An 18,166-nucleotide genomic window follows, 5' to 3' on the forward strand; every position below is an offset into this window, starting at 1 on the left:
TCTCCATCCCAACCCCCCTCTCTCTCTCTCTCTCTCCATCCCAACACCCCCCCTCTCTCTCTCTCTCCCATCCCTACCCCCCTCTCTCTCTCCCATCCCAACCCCTCTCTCTCTCTCTCTCTCTCAACACCCCCCTCTCTCTCTCTCTCTCCCATCCCAACACCCCCCCCCTCTCTCTCTCTCCCATCCCAACACCCCCCTCTCTCTCTCTCTCATCCTCTCTCTCTCTCCTCTCTCTCCTCCCAACCTCCCCCCTCTCTCTCTCTCTCCCATCCCCCCACTCTCTCTCTCTCTCTCTCTCTCCTCCCATCCCCATTCTCTCTCTCTCTCTCCCATCCCCATTTCTCTCTCTCTCTCCCATCCCCATTTCCTCTCTCTCTCCCATCCCCACACCCCCTCTCTCTCTCCCATCCCATCCCCCCCCCTCTCTCTCTCTCTCCCATCCCAACACCCCCCTCTCTCCCCTCTCTCTCTCTCTCCCATCCCCACCCCCTCTCTCTCTCTCCCATCCCCACCCCTCTCTCTCTCTCTCCCATCCCAACACCCCCCCCTCTCTCTCTCTCCCATCCCAACACCCCCTCTCTCTCTCTCTCCCATCCCAACACCCCCCTCTCTCTCTCTCTCCCAATCCCAACACCCCCTCTCTCTCCCATCCCAACACCCCCTCTCTCTCTCTCCCATCCCAACACCCCCCCTCTCTCTCTCTCCCATCCCAACACCCCCTCTCTCTCTCTCTCCCATCCCAACACCCCCTTTCTCTCTCTCTCTCCCATCCCAACACCCCCTCTCTCTCTCTCCCATCCCAACAACACCCCCTCTCTCTCTCTCCCATCCCAACACCCCCTCTCTCTCTCTCCCATCCCAACACCCCCCCTCTCTCTCTCTCTCCCATCCCAACACCCCTCTCTCTCTCTCTCCCATCCCAACACCCCCCCCTCTCTCTCTCTCTCCCATCCCAACACCCCCCCCCTCTCTCTCTCTCTCCCATCCCAACACCCCCCTCTCTCTCTCTCCCATCCCAACACTCCCATCCCAACACCCCCTCTCTCTCTCTCTCCCATCCCAACACCCCCTCTCTCTCTCTCTCCCATCCCAACACCCCCTCTCTCTCTCTCTCCCATCCCAACACCCCCTCTCTCTCTCTCTCTCTCTCACCATCCCAACACCCCCTCTCTCTCTCTCCCATCCCAACACCCCCCCTCTCTCTCTCTCCCATCCCAACACCCCCCCTCTCTCTCTCTCTCCCATCCCAACACTCTCCTCCCTCTCTCTCTCTCTCCCATCCCAACACCCCCTCTCTCTCTCTCTCCCATCCCAACACCCCTCTCTCTCTCTCCCTCCCCCATCCCAACACCCCTCTCTCTCTCTCTCTCCCATCCCAACACCCTCTCTCTCTCTCTCCCATCCCAACCAACCACCCCCTCTCTCTCTCCCATCCCAACCAACCCCCTCTCTCTCTCTCTCTCCCATCCCAACACCCCCTCCTCTCTCTCTCACTCCCCCCCCTCTCTCTCTCTCTCTCCCATCCCCATTTCCTTCTTTCTCTCTCCCCACTCTCTCTCTCCCATCCCCAACACCCCCCATCCCTTTCTCTCCCATCCCCAACAACCCCCCTCTCTCTCTCTCTCCCATCCCCAACACCCCCTCTCTCTCTCTCCCATCCCCAACACCATCCCCCCTCTCTCTCTCCCATCCCCAACACCCCTCTCTCTCTCTCTCCCCATCCCAACGCCCCTCTATCTCTCTCACTCCCCCCCCCCTCTCTCTCTCCCATCCCCATTTCCCTTCTTTCTTTCTCCCAACACATCCCCCACTCTCTCTCTCCCATCCCCAACACCCCCCCCTTTCTCTCCCATCCCCAACCCCTCTCCTCTCTCTCCCATCCTCTCTCTCTCTCTCCCCATCCCAACACCCCCTCTATCTCTCTCACCCAACCCCCCTCTCTATCTCTCCCATCCCCATTTCCTTCTTTCTTTCTCCCAACACATCCCCCCCTCTCTCTCTCTCCCATCCCCAACACCCCCCTCCTTTTTCTCCCATCCCCAACCCCCCTCCTTTCTCTCCCATCCCCAACCCCCCCTCTCTCTCTCCCATCCCCAACCCCCCTCTCTCTCTCCCATCCCCAACACCCTCTCTCTCTCTCCCATCCCCAACACCCCTCTCTCTCTCTATCCCATCTCTCTCCCATCCCCAACACCCCCTCTCTCTCTATTCCATCTCTCTCCCATCCCCAACACCCCCCCCTCTCTCTATTCCATCCAACACACACACCCTCTCTCCCTCCCCATCCCTCTCTCTCTCTATTCCATCCAACACACTCTCTCTCTATTCCATCCAACACACTCCCCCTCTCTCTCTCTATTCCATCCAACACACACACCCCTCTCTCTCTCTCTATTCCATCCAACACACCCCACTCTCTCTCTCTATTCCATCCAACACACCCCCTCTCTCTCTCTATTCCATCCAACACACCTCCCCTCTCTCTCTCTATTCCATCCAACACACTCCCCTCTCTCTCTCTCTCCCATCCCCAACACCCCCTCTCTCTCTCTATCCCATCTCCCATCCCCAACACCCTCCCTCTCTCTCTATCCCATCTCTCCCATCCCCAACACCCTCCTCTCTCTCTCTATCCCATCTCTCCCATCCCCAACACCCCCCTCTCTCTCTATTCCATCCAACACACTCACCCCTCTCTCTCTCTCTCTCCCCAACACCCCTCTCTCTCTCTCTCTCCCCCACACCCCCCTCTCTCTCTCTCTCCCATCCCCAACACCCCTCCTCTCTCTCTCTTTCCCATCCCCAACACCCCTCTCTCTCTCTCTCCCATCCCCAACACCCCCCTCTCTCTCTCTCTCTATCCCATCCAACACACTCTCCCCTCTCTCTCTCTCTCTCCCATCCCGACACCCCCCCTCTTTCTCCCATCCAATCCCATCCTCATGTGAAAAAGAAATATTTTTTCTGGCATTTTCCTGGACCGTTCGTATTATCGTTACGTACTTTTGGGTGAAATTTTCATGAACAACAACAACACAACAAACATCTTTACTTAACTGGAAAATCACAAAAGCAAGCACAAAAAAAAATATCAGAACAAGTTTTGTTATATATGTATGATTGAACACAAATTGTAGTAGTAGTAGTAGTAGTAGTAGTAGTTAGTAGTTAGAATTAAAAAAAACGTTACAAAAGTAACAACAACCTGCTGTGTGTGTGTGTCCCTCTCGGTTGGAACGGCGTTCTTAATCTGCACCTGAAATAAAAAAAAAACCTTATTTTGTGATCATCAAACATTATATAAAATAAAAATCGTGATTTTTTCACCAATAAAACAACACAACTGCACACCCAAAAATTTTTAAAGCAGTCAGAGTAGGTACTAACTACTACTTACTACTTTTTAATCATCTTGCTCAGGAACACAGGTTACCGAAGAGGTTACCGAAGGTTGCTACCCAAGCGCAACCTATCTTGTTGTTTGTTGCTCAGGAACACACCCAGGCGCAACCTTGGCTGTTTGTTGCTCAGGAACACACCCAGGCGCAACCTTGGCTGTTTGTTGCTCAGGAACACACCCAGGCGCAACCTTGGCTGTTTGTTGCTCAGGAACACACCCAGGCGCAACCTTGGCGGGAGGATAAAGTTTTGGAATGAATGCCAGTGTTGACGTGAAGCACGGGTGCACAAAGGCGTCACCGGAGGCACCGAGTGGCGAGCTTCTGCACAGGTGACGCCACTCCCGGCCATTCCGCACCCCAATTGTTTATTACAAAAACGACACTGAATTGCCTTATCTGCCACTTATGTATTATTACTACAATGTCAGCCATTTCATCAATTGCAACGAAGCAAAGAGAACGACGAAAATAACTATCAATAAAACTAATGCATATTTGCCTAAGAAGAATGCACTTCCTGTACAAATATACATTGCATCTTACAGTTAATTATTCTCCCCGTACCGTGATAATCGATAAAGGTCGAACACGAAATGGCAATAAGCGTAATGAGTTTATACAATCATTGTGCATGCGTGAAGAGACAGCAAAGTTCAAGTTTTGTTAACAATATAGTCAGTCAATACAAGAAACTTAACACAATTCTCTAATTCTCACCTTAAGAAAAGCAAACGTCATCAGCAGTGTTAACCTAGCGAAGCGCCACATCTTCATTCAACAGAGAGCAGCGAGGTACTGGCAGGGTGGCCGGCGAGGCGACGAACAGTCAATCTTGAATCTTTGAACCAAACAAAGGTTACTCTTTACTTTTCTCCTATCACCAAAAGGACTGAAAAAAATTGAGAAACTGTAGCATTTATGACAGTATCCTGAACCGTTTCGTCATTTATCTATATTACTATATTAGCAGGCTGTATTCTACTGAGGCTTTAAGGGTATCTTAATAATTCGAGACTTCGAACTAAGGAGCCAGAGTTGTCAATAAGAAAACACGTGTGGTAACTCGACTAATCATATTTGTGTCCCCCGGCTTAAAGGACACATTGTGGATACGTCTCTCTCTCTCTCTCTCTCTCTCTCTCTCTCTCTCTCTCTCTCTCTCTCTCTCTCTCTCTCTCTCTCTCTCTCTCTCTCTCTCTCTCTCTCTCTCTCTCTCTCTCTCTCTCTCTCTCTCTCTCTCTCTCTCTCTCTCTCTCTCTCTCTCTCTCTCTCTCTCTCTCTCTCTCTCTCTCTCTCTCTCTCTCTCTCTCTCTCTCTCTCTCTCTCTCTCTCTCTCTCTCTCTCTCTCTCTCTCTCTCTCTCTCTCTCTCTCTCTCTCTCTCTCTCTCTCTCTCTCTCTCTCTCTCTCTCTCTCTCTCTCTCTCTCTCTCTCTCTCTCTCTCTCTCTCTCTCTCTCTCTCTCTCTCTCTCTCTCTCTCTCTCTCTCTCTCTCTCTCTCTCTCTCTCTCTCTCTCTCTCTCTCTCTCTCTCTCTCTCTCTCTCTCTCTCTCTCTCTCTCTCTCTCTCTCTCTCTCTCTCTCTCTCTCTCTCTCTCAATTTAACACAAACAACCTTCACAAAACCAAAGAGAAGAAAAGAAAGAAAAACCACCATTCTTAGGCAAAACACACACACACACACACAGACGTAGGTAAAGGAAAGAATGGAGTCAGAAAAATGGTAGCGAGGAAGAAAGAGGAAAAAAATACCCAGCCAAGACAAACCAATAGCGGAAAGTTGCAAACACGAGGATTCACCAAGAAAGTCGTTCCGGTGCGCTCCCTGCCACTGAATGGAGGACACTTAGAGCAGTCTTGCGAATGGCTGCAGGTGGGGGAGAGAGGAGGACGAGGAGGAGGAGGAGGTAGAGTAGATGGAATGGAGGAGTATGTGGGTGGATGGAGCACAGGAGGAAGAAGAGTTGGAGGGTGTGGAGGAGGAAATAAGGGATGGCGTGGATGAGGATGTAGGAGAATAGTGTTGTGGAAAAGAAGCAGGAGGAAAATGTACTGGTGGTGATGGTGGAGGATGAAAAGTTAGCGATACACACACCGCGAGATTTTTATCCGAGAAAGTCAGAATAAATGAATATATGTAGGAAGTACGATACACACAGACACACACACACACACACGCACGCACGCACGCACGCACAGAGAGAGAGAGAGAGAGAGAGAAACCGAGAGACAGACAGAGACAGAGACCAGGTAGAGACGTGGAGACATTTGGACAAAACAAAAATGCTCTCCACACAACAAAGCCGTGAGGTGGAGGGCGATGGAGACAATTTAAAGTACACAATGAGCTAAGTTTTAGGAACAATAGGTACCTTCAATGTGTGCGTGTGTGTGTGTGTGTGTGTGTGTGTGTGTGTGTGTGTGTGTGTGTGTGTGTGTGTGTGTGTGTGTGTGTGTGTGTGTGTGCGTGTGTGTGTGTGTGTGTGTGTATTCTGTGGTTGCTGTAAGAATAATAAAATATCAGTAACATTTGAATTACAGCGGACATCACAATCATCCTCCGTTGTGTCACCACCTCTACCATCACCACACTGATCGACATCAAATTATCGTTGAATATCTTTCATCCTGATGACTACTCTGCCATCACCAGTACACACAAACCTACCACACCCAACCACATCATATTTTTGTTACTATCTCATTATACGAGTATATTTGATAGCCGCAACACCACAGCACTACTACTGCTGCTGTATTTACCAGTGCTCTCACCACTTCTATTACTACCACTTATATTCACAATCCAAACTTCAATGTGTTTCTAAAAAAAGAAAGACAAGTAATCAAGGACATTTTCAGCTCAACTTATGAAAAATGACGAAAATTTGCGCTTCTTTCAAAATAAAATTTTAAAATTGTTAATGCAATTCAGCGTCTCTCTCTCTCTCTCTCTCTCTCTCTCTCTCTCTCTCTCTCTCTGGTCTACTTGCAAAAGCAATAAAAAAGTTGTTTATAGAAATTTAAAAGTGAACTTCGTGAAATATAATAATTCTTGGTTCCTCTTTTATTCAAAATTATCATGTTGAATAATAACTAACAGAGAGAGAGAGAGAGAGAGAGAGAGAGAGAGAGAGAGAGAGATCCTCTTGAGAGAGAGAGAGAGAGAGAGAGAGAGAGAGAGAGAGAGACCTTGATTGGGATGACACGAACCACAGAGACGTCTGACATGTCACCTTAGCAGTGGAGCAATCAAGCAACACTACAGTGGAAGAAATCACAACCAAATCACTCGAGAAGAGAGAGAGAGAGAGAGAGAGAGAGAGAGAGAGAGAGAGAGAGAGAGAGAGAGAGAGAGAGAGAGAGAGAGAGAGAGAGAGAACTGAAGATGGAGAGATATCTAATGGAGATTACGGCACATAGACACACACAAAAAGATATATATATATATATATATATATATATATATATATATATATATATATATATATATATATATATATATATATATATATATATATATATATATATATATATATATATATATACATAAGTACACACGCACGCACGCACACAACATTAAAAACTCGTCCCCACACACTTATCAGGGAGAGGGGCGGTGGTGGTAGGGATAGAAGGTGGTGGAGGCGTGTCACTCGGGAGTCAGCCAGAAAGATAAATGAGAGGAAGCATTAGGAGGCGAGAAGCGCGTGTTAGCGAGTGCCACATTAGTTTCAGGAGACGATCAGCGTTGAACGATGCATCTGCCCCGCCTCGTTAACCCCGGAAGATCTCCCTCTCAGCAGCACGAATACATTAGTCAAGCTGGAGGCAAAAAAAATAAGAAATAAAGTAAAATAAAAAAAATGAAAAAATTTGCGAATGAATATTGATTTTTTTTATTCTTTATTACGTTGGATTGAAATGTAAAACTATAAAGGGTAGCAGAAAAAAAAAACGAAATCATGTGAAGCAAAATAGTATATATGTATAAAAACTGCGTATTCATACTGAGTTACGTAAAAACAAAATAATATGCAAGATAAATGAAGCTGAATGAAGATCTCGGTGAAATTAAATAATTTTGTATGATTTTCACATTACAATGTGCATGATATAAATGACCATGAAACGAAAACCATGTTTTTTTTCCATATTACATCACATCTTTAATTACTCTATTTATTAAAATGAGATGATTACCATGTGAATACACAGGCGTACTCGATCACACACGCACGTACACCTAAAGATTCTATAGTCATTCTTGATTTTGAACTTTTTTTTCTTCGTGGTTTCATTTCAATTTATCTGCACAAAGAAAAGTAATTCCACGATACAGATTCCGCCCCTTTTTTTTTGCGGGGCACACACACACACACACACACACACACACACACACACACACACACACACACTATCGAAAAAGGAAAACGGACAGACTTGAGTATAATTTATATTCTGAGTACAAAAAGTGTTTACTTTCCGGAAAAATAAAGAAAATACAAACTCCTTGCATATAAAAATACAAATATGCAAATTCAGCCACATTCAAAAGTAAGAACAATTCCTTTTTTTTTATTTAGAGGAAAACTTGATGGCAACATAAACAATTAAACAAAAAGCCAACATAGGGAGAGAGAGAGAGAGAAAAATCATTTGGCCTGGGTGAGGCAATGGAGTGACTGGCAGTAACACATGAAAGCACACCACTGTCATGGAGAGTCGGGTGTCCGGCAGTATTCATTGAGTCACCGAGATAATGCCAAACCCTCCGCTACACCTCAGGACACCGGCACCTAATGAGATACAGAATCCAGGGCCAGTCAAGCTTCGCCGTGAGGGAGGAGCTTGTGTCTCTAACGTTCGTGAGTTAGTATACACACTACTACCATCACCGCCGCCGGAGCCGCCGCAGAGCACAACACAAACAATAGCTTCTTGGTTCGTGGAAACAAAACTTTTCTCCGAGGCCTCCCAGACCTTCCCTCAGACGCTAATGAGCAGCTCTTGTCCATTGTTGACCCACGCCGGGAAACAAGGCGCCCTACTCCCCTTCGCGGCCATGATAAAACTCCTTTCCTCTCTCCCTTCCTCCCTCCTTCCCTCACTCACTCATCTCTCTCTTTCCTTCCCATCTTCCCATCCCTTTAGCCCTGCAGTGATGGGAACACATAAATCGCTTCAAAGTATCACATTTTGGCAATATATAGTTTTCCGTCATGAAGGGAAAAGATGGGATGGGTTTAATTTATGCGGCAAGGTAAGCTGCTTTTCTCGTAGTTAAAAGGGAACAGAAGATAGATTAATCCTCCCATCCTCCCCTTTCACCCTTCACTCGTATTAAGGCGCCCCTGCACCATTTTATTCTAGCCGTGAACAGAAAGATGGGATCGTGGGAGGTGTTCATTATGAAGTAAGAGGCTGTACCTAAGAAGCTTTACTGGCGATAGAATTTAATAGGAAAACAGGGGAGCGGGTTCATCCTCTTCCTTCTTCAAGCTCTCCTCTTCTTGTTCTGGACGCAGTGTTTGATTCCACCGGACAAAGGTCAGAGGAGTGATGGAGTACAGGCAAGTTTTGTTTCAGTATTGTGGTTTTATTCTAATTTGTTCACGAATCTTTGTACATTGTGATAATTGTTACGATGTTATATAAAAAATAAATGTTTTTCCTCGTTAAAATGTGAGTGTATTCCATCCTTTAACTTCCGTTTTAGGTTAGTGTGCAAGCTGCGACTCTTTACTATAAGAAGCACAAAATTTATGGACGGCGTTAATAATTCGCTCATTAAATTAAGAGTATATTATATCCTTTAGTTTTCAGCCACGAGTCTTAATTTTATGTGTACTCTGATTCTTTATTACGAGGAACACCAAACAAAGATTAATTAATTTTCATTGTTGAAACATGGATATATTAAATTAAGGAAGGGATTTTCAGTTCCATGTCTTCTGCGATTCTTTACTACGAGGAACACGAAAACTTATGAAAAAGTAAATTTCTCTCGTTCACAAGTGAGTTTACATTTTTCAATTAGTTTTAGTGCACATTTAATGTCGTGTTGACTATCATTTTCTTAAAAGGAGCACGAAAGTCTATGAGCAGGATGAGTAAATTTCTATCGTTCAAAAGAAACAACATTCATCATCAACTTCCTTTTAACTTTACGATGCATGTTTTATATAACAAGAATAACTAGTGTTTATGAGTAACGAGTTAATATCCGTCGTTTTAGTCGGTTTACATTCACTATTCGCTTCTCGTTACTTAGTGCTCTCTTCCTGTTGACTCTCGCAATTCTCTGCTGCAAGAAACAGGAAAATATCTGGCAAAGACGAATAAATTTCCCCCGCTATGCAGGTGACGTGCGTATACAAACATCTTTCCGTCCTCCTTCATTTCTCCAAGCTCTGTGTGTACTCTACTGCTCCTTTTTATATGCTGGAGTAAGAAAAATATATAAAAAGACCACAGTAGCGACCCAGGCCGGCAAAGTACCTTAATTAACCTTGTTTCTACCAGCTTACATGGGGAAAAAATCGCTAGTCCCTACTCCCTTCCTTCCCTCCTTCCCTCCCCTGCCCATCCTACCTCCTTCCGCTGTCTCTGCAGTGTAACACATCTTGTCCCTCCCCTCCTCCTTTCTTTCTTCCTTCTCTGGACCCACATTCGCATTCTCTCTCTCTCTCTCTCTCTCTCTCTCTCTCTCTCTCTCTCTCTCTCTCTGCTGCAGTTCGTGTTGTCTGTTCTTCTTTACTTCGTAGTTTCACGTCTCACGAACAAAGACAAGAGTCAGGAGGCAAGTTGGAGTGTGTTCAGACTGGGTATTAGGTCTCACTCCCACTCCTTGTGTGTGCGCGCGTGTGTGTGTGTGTGTGTGTGTGTGTGTGTGTGTGTGTGTGTGTGTGTGTGTGTGTGTGTGTGTGTGTGTGTGTGTGTGTGTGTGTGTGTGTGTGTGTGTGTGTGTGTGTGTGTGTGTGTGTGTGTGTGTGTGTGTGTGTGTGTGTGTGTGCGTGTGTGTGTGTGTGTGTGTGTGTGTGTGTGTGTGTGTGTGTGTGTGCGTGTGTGTGTGTGCGTGTGTGTGTGCGTGTGTGTGCGTGTGTGCGCGTGTGTGCGCGTGTGTGCGTGTGTGTGTGCGTGTGTGTGTGTGTGTGTGTGTGTGTGTGTGTGTGTGTGTGTGTGTGTGTGTGTGTGTGTGTGTGCGTGTGTGCGTGTGTGCGTGTGCGTGTGTGTGTGTGTGTGTGTTGTCAGTACAATCTCGTGACAGGAGTGACAGGTACAAAAAGTGTCAGCAGTCAAAGGGAATTTATGCATACCTGATTCCATTGTGCTTCAGAACATTAATTAGTAAATGACTTAGTTCCGCAGAGAGAGAGAGAGAGAGAGAGAGAGAGAGAGAGAGAGAGAGAGATATGCCTTCTTTGGGAGAGACACGGCTTCTTCCTCCTCCTCCTCTCCTCTCCTCTCCTCTTTCTCCTCCTCCTCTTCCTCCTCCTTTCAAGTTCCTTTGTCTCCTTTCATATCCACGTCCCTTCTCTGCATCCTTGCTTCTTAGACTTGAATATTTAAGTACGCTGTCTTTTCCTCTCTCTCTCTCTCTCTCTCTCTCTCTCTCTCTCTCTCTCTCTCTCTCTCTCTCTCTCTCTCTCTCTCTCTCTCTCTCTCTCTCTCTCTCTCTCTCTCTCTCTCTCTCTCTCTCTCTCTCTCTAACTCTAACTCTCTCTATAACTCTTCCTCTCTCTCAATCTTCTCAAATCCTCTTCTTTTCACTCAGTTTTCCTCTCAAGTTTCCTTTTCTCACTCAAGTTCCTTCCCTCCACAACCTCCTCCCGCCCTCTTTTCTCTCCGTAGCCAAACGGATTACCTCTAAAAGCGTGCCGGGTGCGACTACTCGTGTTTGCAGTGTGTGGCCACCCGGTTAAGGCGATGAAAAGGGAGTAAGAGAACCAGCGTCTTATATATTGTAGATGCATGACATTTCAGACCATATTCTGTAACATCTCTACACAACACATACAAAATTTTCCTGTGGCTTTACTGAAGTGTCACATTTCTTTTCTCTAAGGCTGTTTTAAGATTTGGGTGAAAAATAACATTTTACTTCATCAACAAAAGGAACTATTGGAAATCAAGTTAAATAATCTCTATAATTCTTGAAATTTGTCGTGATGTGAGATCGAAGCGTCTAGAGGAAGGATAGCATTCTCTCGCGTCTTAGGTTACGTTCGGTTAGGTTAGGTGAGCCCAGGTTAGCGGTCTTTTCCTACTGGGCGGCCACTGGGATGCAGAAACGTACTCGGGTGACAAGGTAAAGTCGGCGGTGTGATGAGTGCGTTAGGTAAACACACACCAGGGCTGACAAACACCATTTATGTCTCGTCTCTTTTCTACTCTGTGTGTGTGTGTGTGTGTGTGTGTGTGTGTGTGTGTGTGTGTGTGTGTGTGTGTGTGTACATTTACTGTATTTCTGGGCACAAACACAAGGGCACGAGAGAGAGAGAGAGAGAGAGAGAGAGAGAGAGAGAGAGAGAGAGAGAGAGAGAGAGAGAGAGAGAGAGAGAGAGAGAGAGAGAGAGAGAGAGAGAGAGAGAGAGAGAGAGAGGAGTTGTAAGGAAAAGAAAATGGAAAAAAATAATTTCCTGGGAAAGACGAAGCTAAATAAAAGGATTAGAAAAAAAAACAAAGATAAAAGAGCGGGAGGAAGGAAGAAAGAAAACAAAAATTCCCTTGACATTATCTTCAGGGAGAGGGATGAAGGGCACACGTTGTCACCTTTCTCTCTCTCTCTCTCTCTCTCTCTCTCTCTCTCTCTCTCTCTCTCTCTCTCTCTCTCTCTCTACCCACCAGCATCAACATTAAGAAAAGAGATGGAAAGGAGGAAAGGATAGTCTGTGTGAAGGAAGGACTGAGGAATTTGAGGAACAAGAGAAGAGGAGAGAAGAGAATAAAAGTGTGAAGGGAAGGGAAGATACGAAAGTAGGGTGGAGGGATTGACAGAGGAAATAGGAAAAATAAAAATAGAGAAGAATAGAACACAATAATAAAGTAGAAAAGGGAAAACTAAAAAACGAAGGTATGGATATTTGGTTAAAATGGAAATCTCTGTTCAAAAACCTTATTATATTGATTGCGTATCTTTTCTTTATCAACGTTGCCCTTTAGTACCAGGACGCGTTTCCATATTCATTCTGGTTACTATTTAGCGATTTTAAACAGTTTCAGAAACTTATATAGGGATTAAAATAGTGAAGACTGTGGCCATTAATCTTCTGTCTGTCATAAACCCTTCCTATAATATAAATAAAATCGTCTAATTATACCCAAATATCATGGAAAAAAATACGTCTTAGTTCTGAAAAGGTTAACTGGAAAACTGTGTTACACGTTAACCACTATCGCAACACAATGATCAGCGGCTCATACTTTGAATGCCAATTACTTCTGCTTCTACACAACGAGATAAACAAAGCAGGGAAGAAATATATATAAAAAAAAGCCTTTTCCTTCACACACAACCTTAATCACACTCTCCAATATACTCATAAGCACCGTAAAAAATATATAGAAGTTATTTTATATTCAGTTTTATATATTTTTTATTTTCCGGAATGAGGTATGAACGCTTCCAGAAAACAGGTAAATAGAGAAGAGGATGAAAAATAAAATGAATGGAAAATAAAAAGAGGTAAAGAAAATTTGAATGAAAAAGTATGTGGTGAAAGTTTAAGAATACAAATATTGAAAGAAGGAGGAAGAGAGGAAGAAGAGGAAGGAGGGAAGAGAGGGAACGGAGGGAACTATGAAAAAAAAGTGAGCAAACACACATGGAAGAAAAAAATGAGAGAAATGGGAAGACTGAAATGGCAACTAAAAACCTGAGAGAGAGAGAGAGAGAGAGAGAGAGAGAGAGAGAGAGAGAGAGAATTGGTACAAGAATCGTGACCGTCATACAGAAAATTGCCGTCCCAATATTCTATAAATCTTTGTTACTGATCATTATTTCTCTCTCTCTCTCTCTCTCTCTCTCTCTCTCTCTCTCTCTCTCTCTCTCTCTCTCTCTCTCTCTCTCTCTCTCTCTCTCTCTCTCTCCAAAACCACATGATCTCATTACGCTTATTGCGAACAGTTATTACGGGACAAGTTTCGTTATCGTCTCGCTCCTGCTCCTGCTCCTCCTCGTCCTCCTCCTTTTCGAACTCACTCTTATTCCTTCTCTAACTACCTCTCTTCCTCCTCCTTCACTACCTCGTTTTCAAATACCGTCTCATCATCATCTTCCTTTTGCTGTCGACACTCCTTCACTTCCTCATTTTCTTTCTCTCCGTTCCTACTTTTCCACTTTTCTCCTCCTCCTCCTCCTCCTCCTCCCTTTTGCCCCCTGTGGAAACTCGTTACAGAGTATTAGCAGTGGCCGGAAATACGTTTCCTTGACTCAGGTAATGGTGGGCAGGTGCTCCTAATTGGCCTCACAGTTTCATTCGACGACCGCGAGATGGCGCCACGTGGGGCCAAACAAGAAAAGCTGATGTAATATTGCAGGAGTGAATCATGTTACGACGAGACAAAAACACGATTATCAAACACTAAGCGAATCATGCAGTCACGCGTCGAGAGGCAAATATAACACAAGCTACCATGATATCCGTGTTAACGCGCCTCAGTTATTCCACTACACACACACACACACACACACACACACACACAACACACGACCTACATTCAGCAAAACATGTTAACTTGGTGCCTATATACGAAAGATGTGAGAGTTGCACACACACACACACACACACACACACACACACACACACACACACACACACACACACACACACACACACACATACACACACCAATACAGACCGATACACAATGGAATTAATTAGAATTGCAAGCGAACACGAAACATTGCAAACACATACGTAATTAAAAACTGCAACACAGAAACAAACGACAGTACATAGTAATATACCGAACTAAAGTATTCAATATACCAAGGCGAAAATATTATTGTATCGCCGTGACTGATTCTCTCTCTCTCTCTCTCTCTCTCTCTCTCTCTCTCTCTCTCTCTCTGTTTTGCCGGTTTTTTCTTTTCATCACTTTTTCAAAACCCTTTCTCCTTTTTGTTTTCTTCTTTTCTTTAAGTGACTGGAACTGTTTATTTTTTCCTTCGCAGCTTACCTTATTATTTTCTTCATTTATTGTGTTAGTACTTTTATTTACTGTTTTAGTACGAAGTTTGTATTCTTGCAAAATAAATCAACAATACAATTAGCGGTCAGCCTAAAAGCAAAATATTTTCTGACAAATAAAAAAGGCTTATAAATTTTGATATACAACAAACAGAGGCAAAAAGAAAAAATATATATATACATACATAAAGATGGAGAGAAGATGACGTAGAAAAGACAAGGGTAAACTAATGTATTCTTATTAAGAGGGAGACTACACAAAAAACCGCTAAAATAATCTTATACATCCAATCTATTTCCATGCACAAGAATACATTACAAAAGCGAACGTGTCTTATCCTCAAAAAGAAGAGATGATAATAGTTTGGTCCAGCCAGGGAAACGAAGTAAGATTCTGTGCATTTACCGGGAATTATATAAGAGAAATGGGAATCTGGAGGAGGAGGAGGAGGAGGAGGAGGAGGTGGTGGTGGTGAGTAAGATTCCGGTGAGGTGGTGAGAAGCTCCCTACAGAGTCGCTAATGGATGGGGACGACCTGTGGGGTAGAGAGAGAGAGAGAGAGAGGAGAGTGAGTGTGAGTCCAATTTTGCTAAGGATGAGAGCATTCTAAAATTCTCTCTCTCTCTCTCTCTCTCTCTCTCTCTCTCTCTCTCTCTCTCTCTCTCTCTCTCTCTCTCTCTCTCTCTCTCTCTCTCTCTCTCTTTCGTACTCCGCTTTGTACCCTTTCTTCTCTCTCTCTTCCTTTCCCCTGCATTCCTACCTTTGCCTCCCGTATTTCTTCCTTTTTTATTTCTTTTCTTTTCTACTTCCCTCCTTGCCTCCTCACACATCGCTCCTATTGTTAGCTCGCTCGTTCTTTTTATTTGCGTATATACTGCTTGCTTGTCGACGTGTGCAGGCAACATACACACACACACACACACCACACATCACACACCACACTCACTCTCTCTCTCTCTCTCTCTCTCTCTCTCTCTCTCTCTCTCTCTCTCTCTCTCTCTCTCCGTAACTATCACAGGTATACAATCCCAAAACAATATTTCAGTGTGATGTTACCGAGCGGGTTGTCTACATTCAGTGGCTCTTACGTGGGGCCAAAAAATATAATAAAAATAGCTAGAGGTTTTAGCATACATATGTGAACGTATACACTGCGCCGCCTCTATTGAATAACAAAATTGTATGAGAATTAAATGTTATCAGATTATACAAAAAAAAAGCCACTGTATTTTTAGTGCTGTGTGTGTGTGTGTGTGTGTGTGTGAGGGATAACGGGGATGCGGGTGACGCAATTTGATTCAGTTCGGGGGTATTTTTGTGTATGCTGAGTGAGAGGGTAAAATTTTTGGGGTGTTACTGCAGGAACTTCAAATTTACTATACCTGTCTGTTCCTTCTTGGTTACTCGTTTCATGTTACCTGTATTTTGTGTTTGATTATATATTTTTTTTTTAACTTTTATTCCGTGCTAATTTGAGAGCTGCTCTTTTTTCTATTTATACTATGGAAGGTTCGAGTTTATTATACCTGACTGCTAGTACTTTTTTTTTTTTTTACGTAGGAAAGAGGGCCAGCCAAGGGCAAAAAAATAGTTAAAAAAAGGCCCACTTGAGCGCTGACTCTCCAAAGAGTACAAAAAAGTGCCAAAACCATCAACCAGAATTAGGGGAGCAAATGCCTCGATACCTCCCTTTTATAAGAAGACAAGTTGTAGGAATTCAGAAATACAGATGCAGGGAGGGAGTTCCAAGGTAGAGTTGTGAGCAAAGGTTTAGAGACAGAAGAGATGGCAGTGGTGCCATCAGGATGAAATAAAGGAGGGAAAGAAGAAGTGAAGTTATTTGAGATGCTTTTGATATTGTTCGTATGTGTTATTTTGGAATCGGCATTCAGTATTTATTATTCTGGTGGTAAGATTTCATATATGATGATGTAATGAAGAATGAAGCAGTCTTATCTTGCAAATACGCGCTCACACACACACACACACACACACACACACACACACACACACACACACACACACACACCATGAGACACGCAAGGTTAAACTATCACAAACAAAATCAAACACACACACACACACACACACACACACACACACACAACTGAAACGTAGGACAAAACATCACTCATGTATAACTTGCATAATAACAAAACACACGCAATAAAAATGAAAAAAACATGCATTACATCAAGGCCTCACAAAAACACACATGCATCACAAAACACCATGCAAAATAGAATAGTTAAATAAACACACACACACACACACACACACACACACACACACACACACACACACACACACACACACACACACACACACACACACACACACACACACACACACACACACACACACACACACACACACACTAGGAAAAAAACACATTTTTTTTACCCTTCATAATTCTCCTTCCACCAATTTATCTCATCTTTGTCCCTCTCTTTCATGTTTTTTTTTGTTTCTTTTTTGTCATTCCACACTTTTTTAATATTTGTTCACCCTTGCGTATCTTACTCATCACTCATGTTCACCTCCCATAATATTCATGTTCGTTATTACCTTAACAATTGTGGCTAAATAAATAACTACCATCATAATTCCCACTGTGCTCATCTCTCTCTAAATACTCTTATAACAAACCTAGAAGATAAATGCGCTCAAGTCGTACTCTACCTTACCCAAAGGGTCTTATTTTATTTCCCACGACACACCTCACTCACAATTACCTTCTACAACTAGCAATAAACCGGCACCAAGCACACATCTACAACAACTCAACTCAATCGTACATTAATCTACCTATCAAGAAGTGCCTGAATGCATCTTAATTAGCAATACTCAGCATCTCATCACCTCACATGGCGCAACAAAACAGAGGAAGGAATACTGAATAACTCACGTGATGAATAGCGTTCTGGCGTCCCGTGTGGAAAGAAAGATAGGAAGAGAATGGAGATTATCGTGGCCACAGCTGATGGGGGGGGAGGGGAGAAGGAGAGGAGGAGGGTTAAACACAGGGAGGTGGTGGAAGAACATGATTGGTTAGGATCTGTGTGAGAGGTTTCCACGTCGCGACACACACACACACACACACACACACACGTATATCTATTACATTCTTTGAAATATAATAAAGTAAAGCCAAAACAGAACTAGGATATAAAAAAAAACTAAATAAACAAATAAAGGAATAAACGTCTGGCAGCGTTTGTTTCCTCTCTCTCTCTCTCTCTCTCTCTCTCTCTCTCTCTCATATCTAGGTATAAAAATGGATGTGGATATGAAACAATACGAGCTTAACTTAAATCCTTTTTACTACACACACACACACACACACACACACTTGGATGCATTGGTTCATCAGCCCACGGACATCCTCTTCTCCCCTCCCCTCCCTCTCTCTCCCGTTTATCCCCCTCACTTCCTTCTTTTCCCTAGCTACTCTGCCTTTATTCTCTTCAGCACTGGGACGCTTTTTTGCTTTATGGAGGTCGGAAGATTAATGCACAGTCTCTACTATTTTAATCCCCACGTAAGTTTCTGAAGCTGCATAAAATCGCC

The 18,166-nt window shown here is 44.1% G+C and overlaps 1 long non-coding RNA gene across 5 annotated transcripts; it reads right to left on the bottom strand.

Moving 5' to 3' along the window:
* Positions 1-3,043: 3,043 nt before the first annotated feature.
* Positions 3,044-17,577, bottom strand: LOC123507736. Of its 5 annotated transcripts, XR_006675746.1 has the most exons (6): positions 17,505-17,574; positions 7,002-7,225; positions 5,201-5,267; positions 4,122-4,242; positions 3,401-3,631; positions 3,044-3,259 (listed from the first exon to the last, which is right to left on the bottom strand). It is a non-coding gene; the product is annotated as an uncharacterized LOC123507736 (long non-coding RNA). The 5 variants fall into 5 exon arrangements; XR_006675744.1 differs by lacking the exon at positions 5,201-5,267 and having other exon boundaries at positions 3,401-3,553; XR_006675742.1 differs by lacking the exon at positions 5,201-5,267.
* Between the last annotated feature and the right edge of the window lie 589 nt (positions 17,578-18,166).

Source organism: Portunus trituberculatus, chromosome 23 (genome assembly GCF_017591435.1).
Source record: "Portunus trituberculatus isolate SZX2019 chromosome 23, ASM1759143v1, whole genome shotgun sequence".
Taxonomy (NCBI): domain Eukaryota; kingdom Metazoa; phylum Arthropoda; class Malacostraca; order Decapoda; family Portunidae; genus Portunus; species Portunus trituberculatus.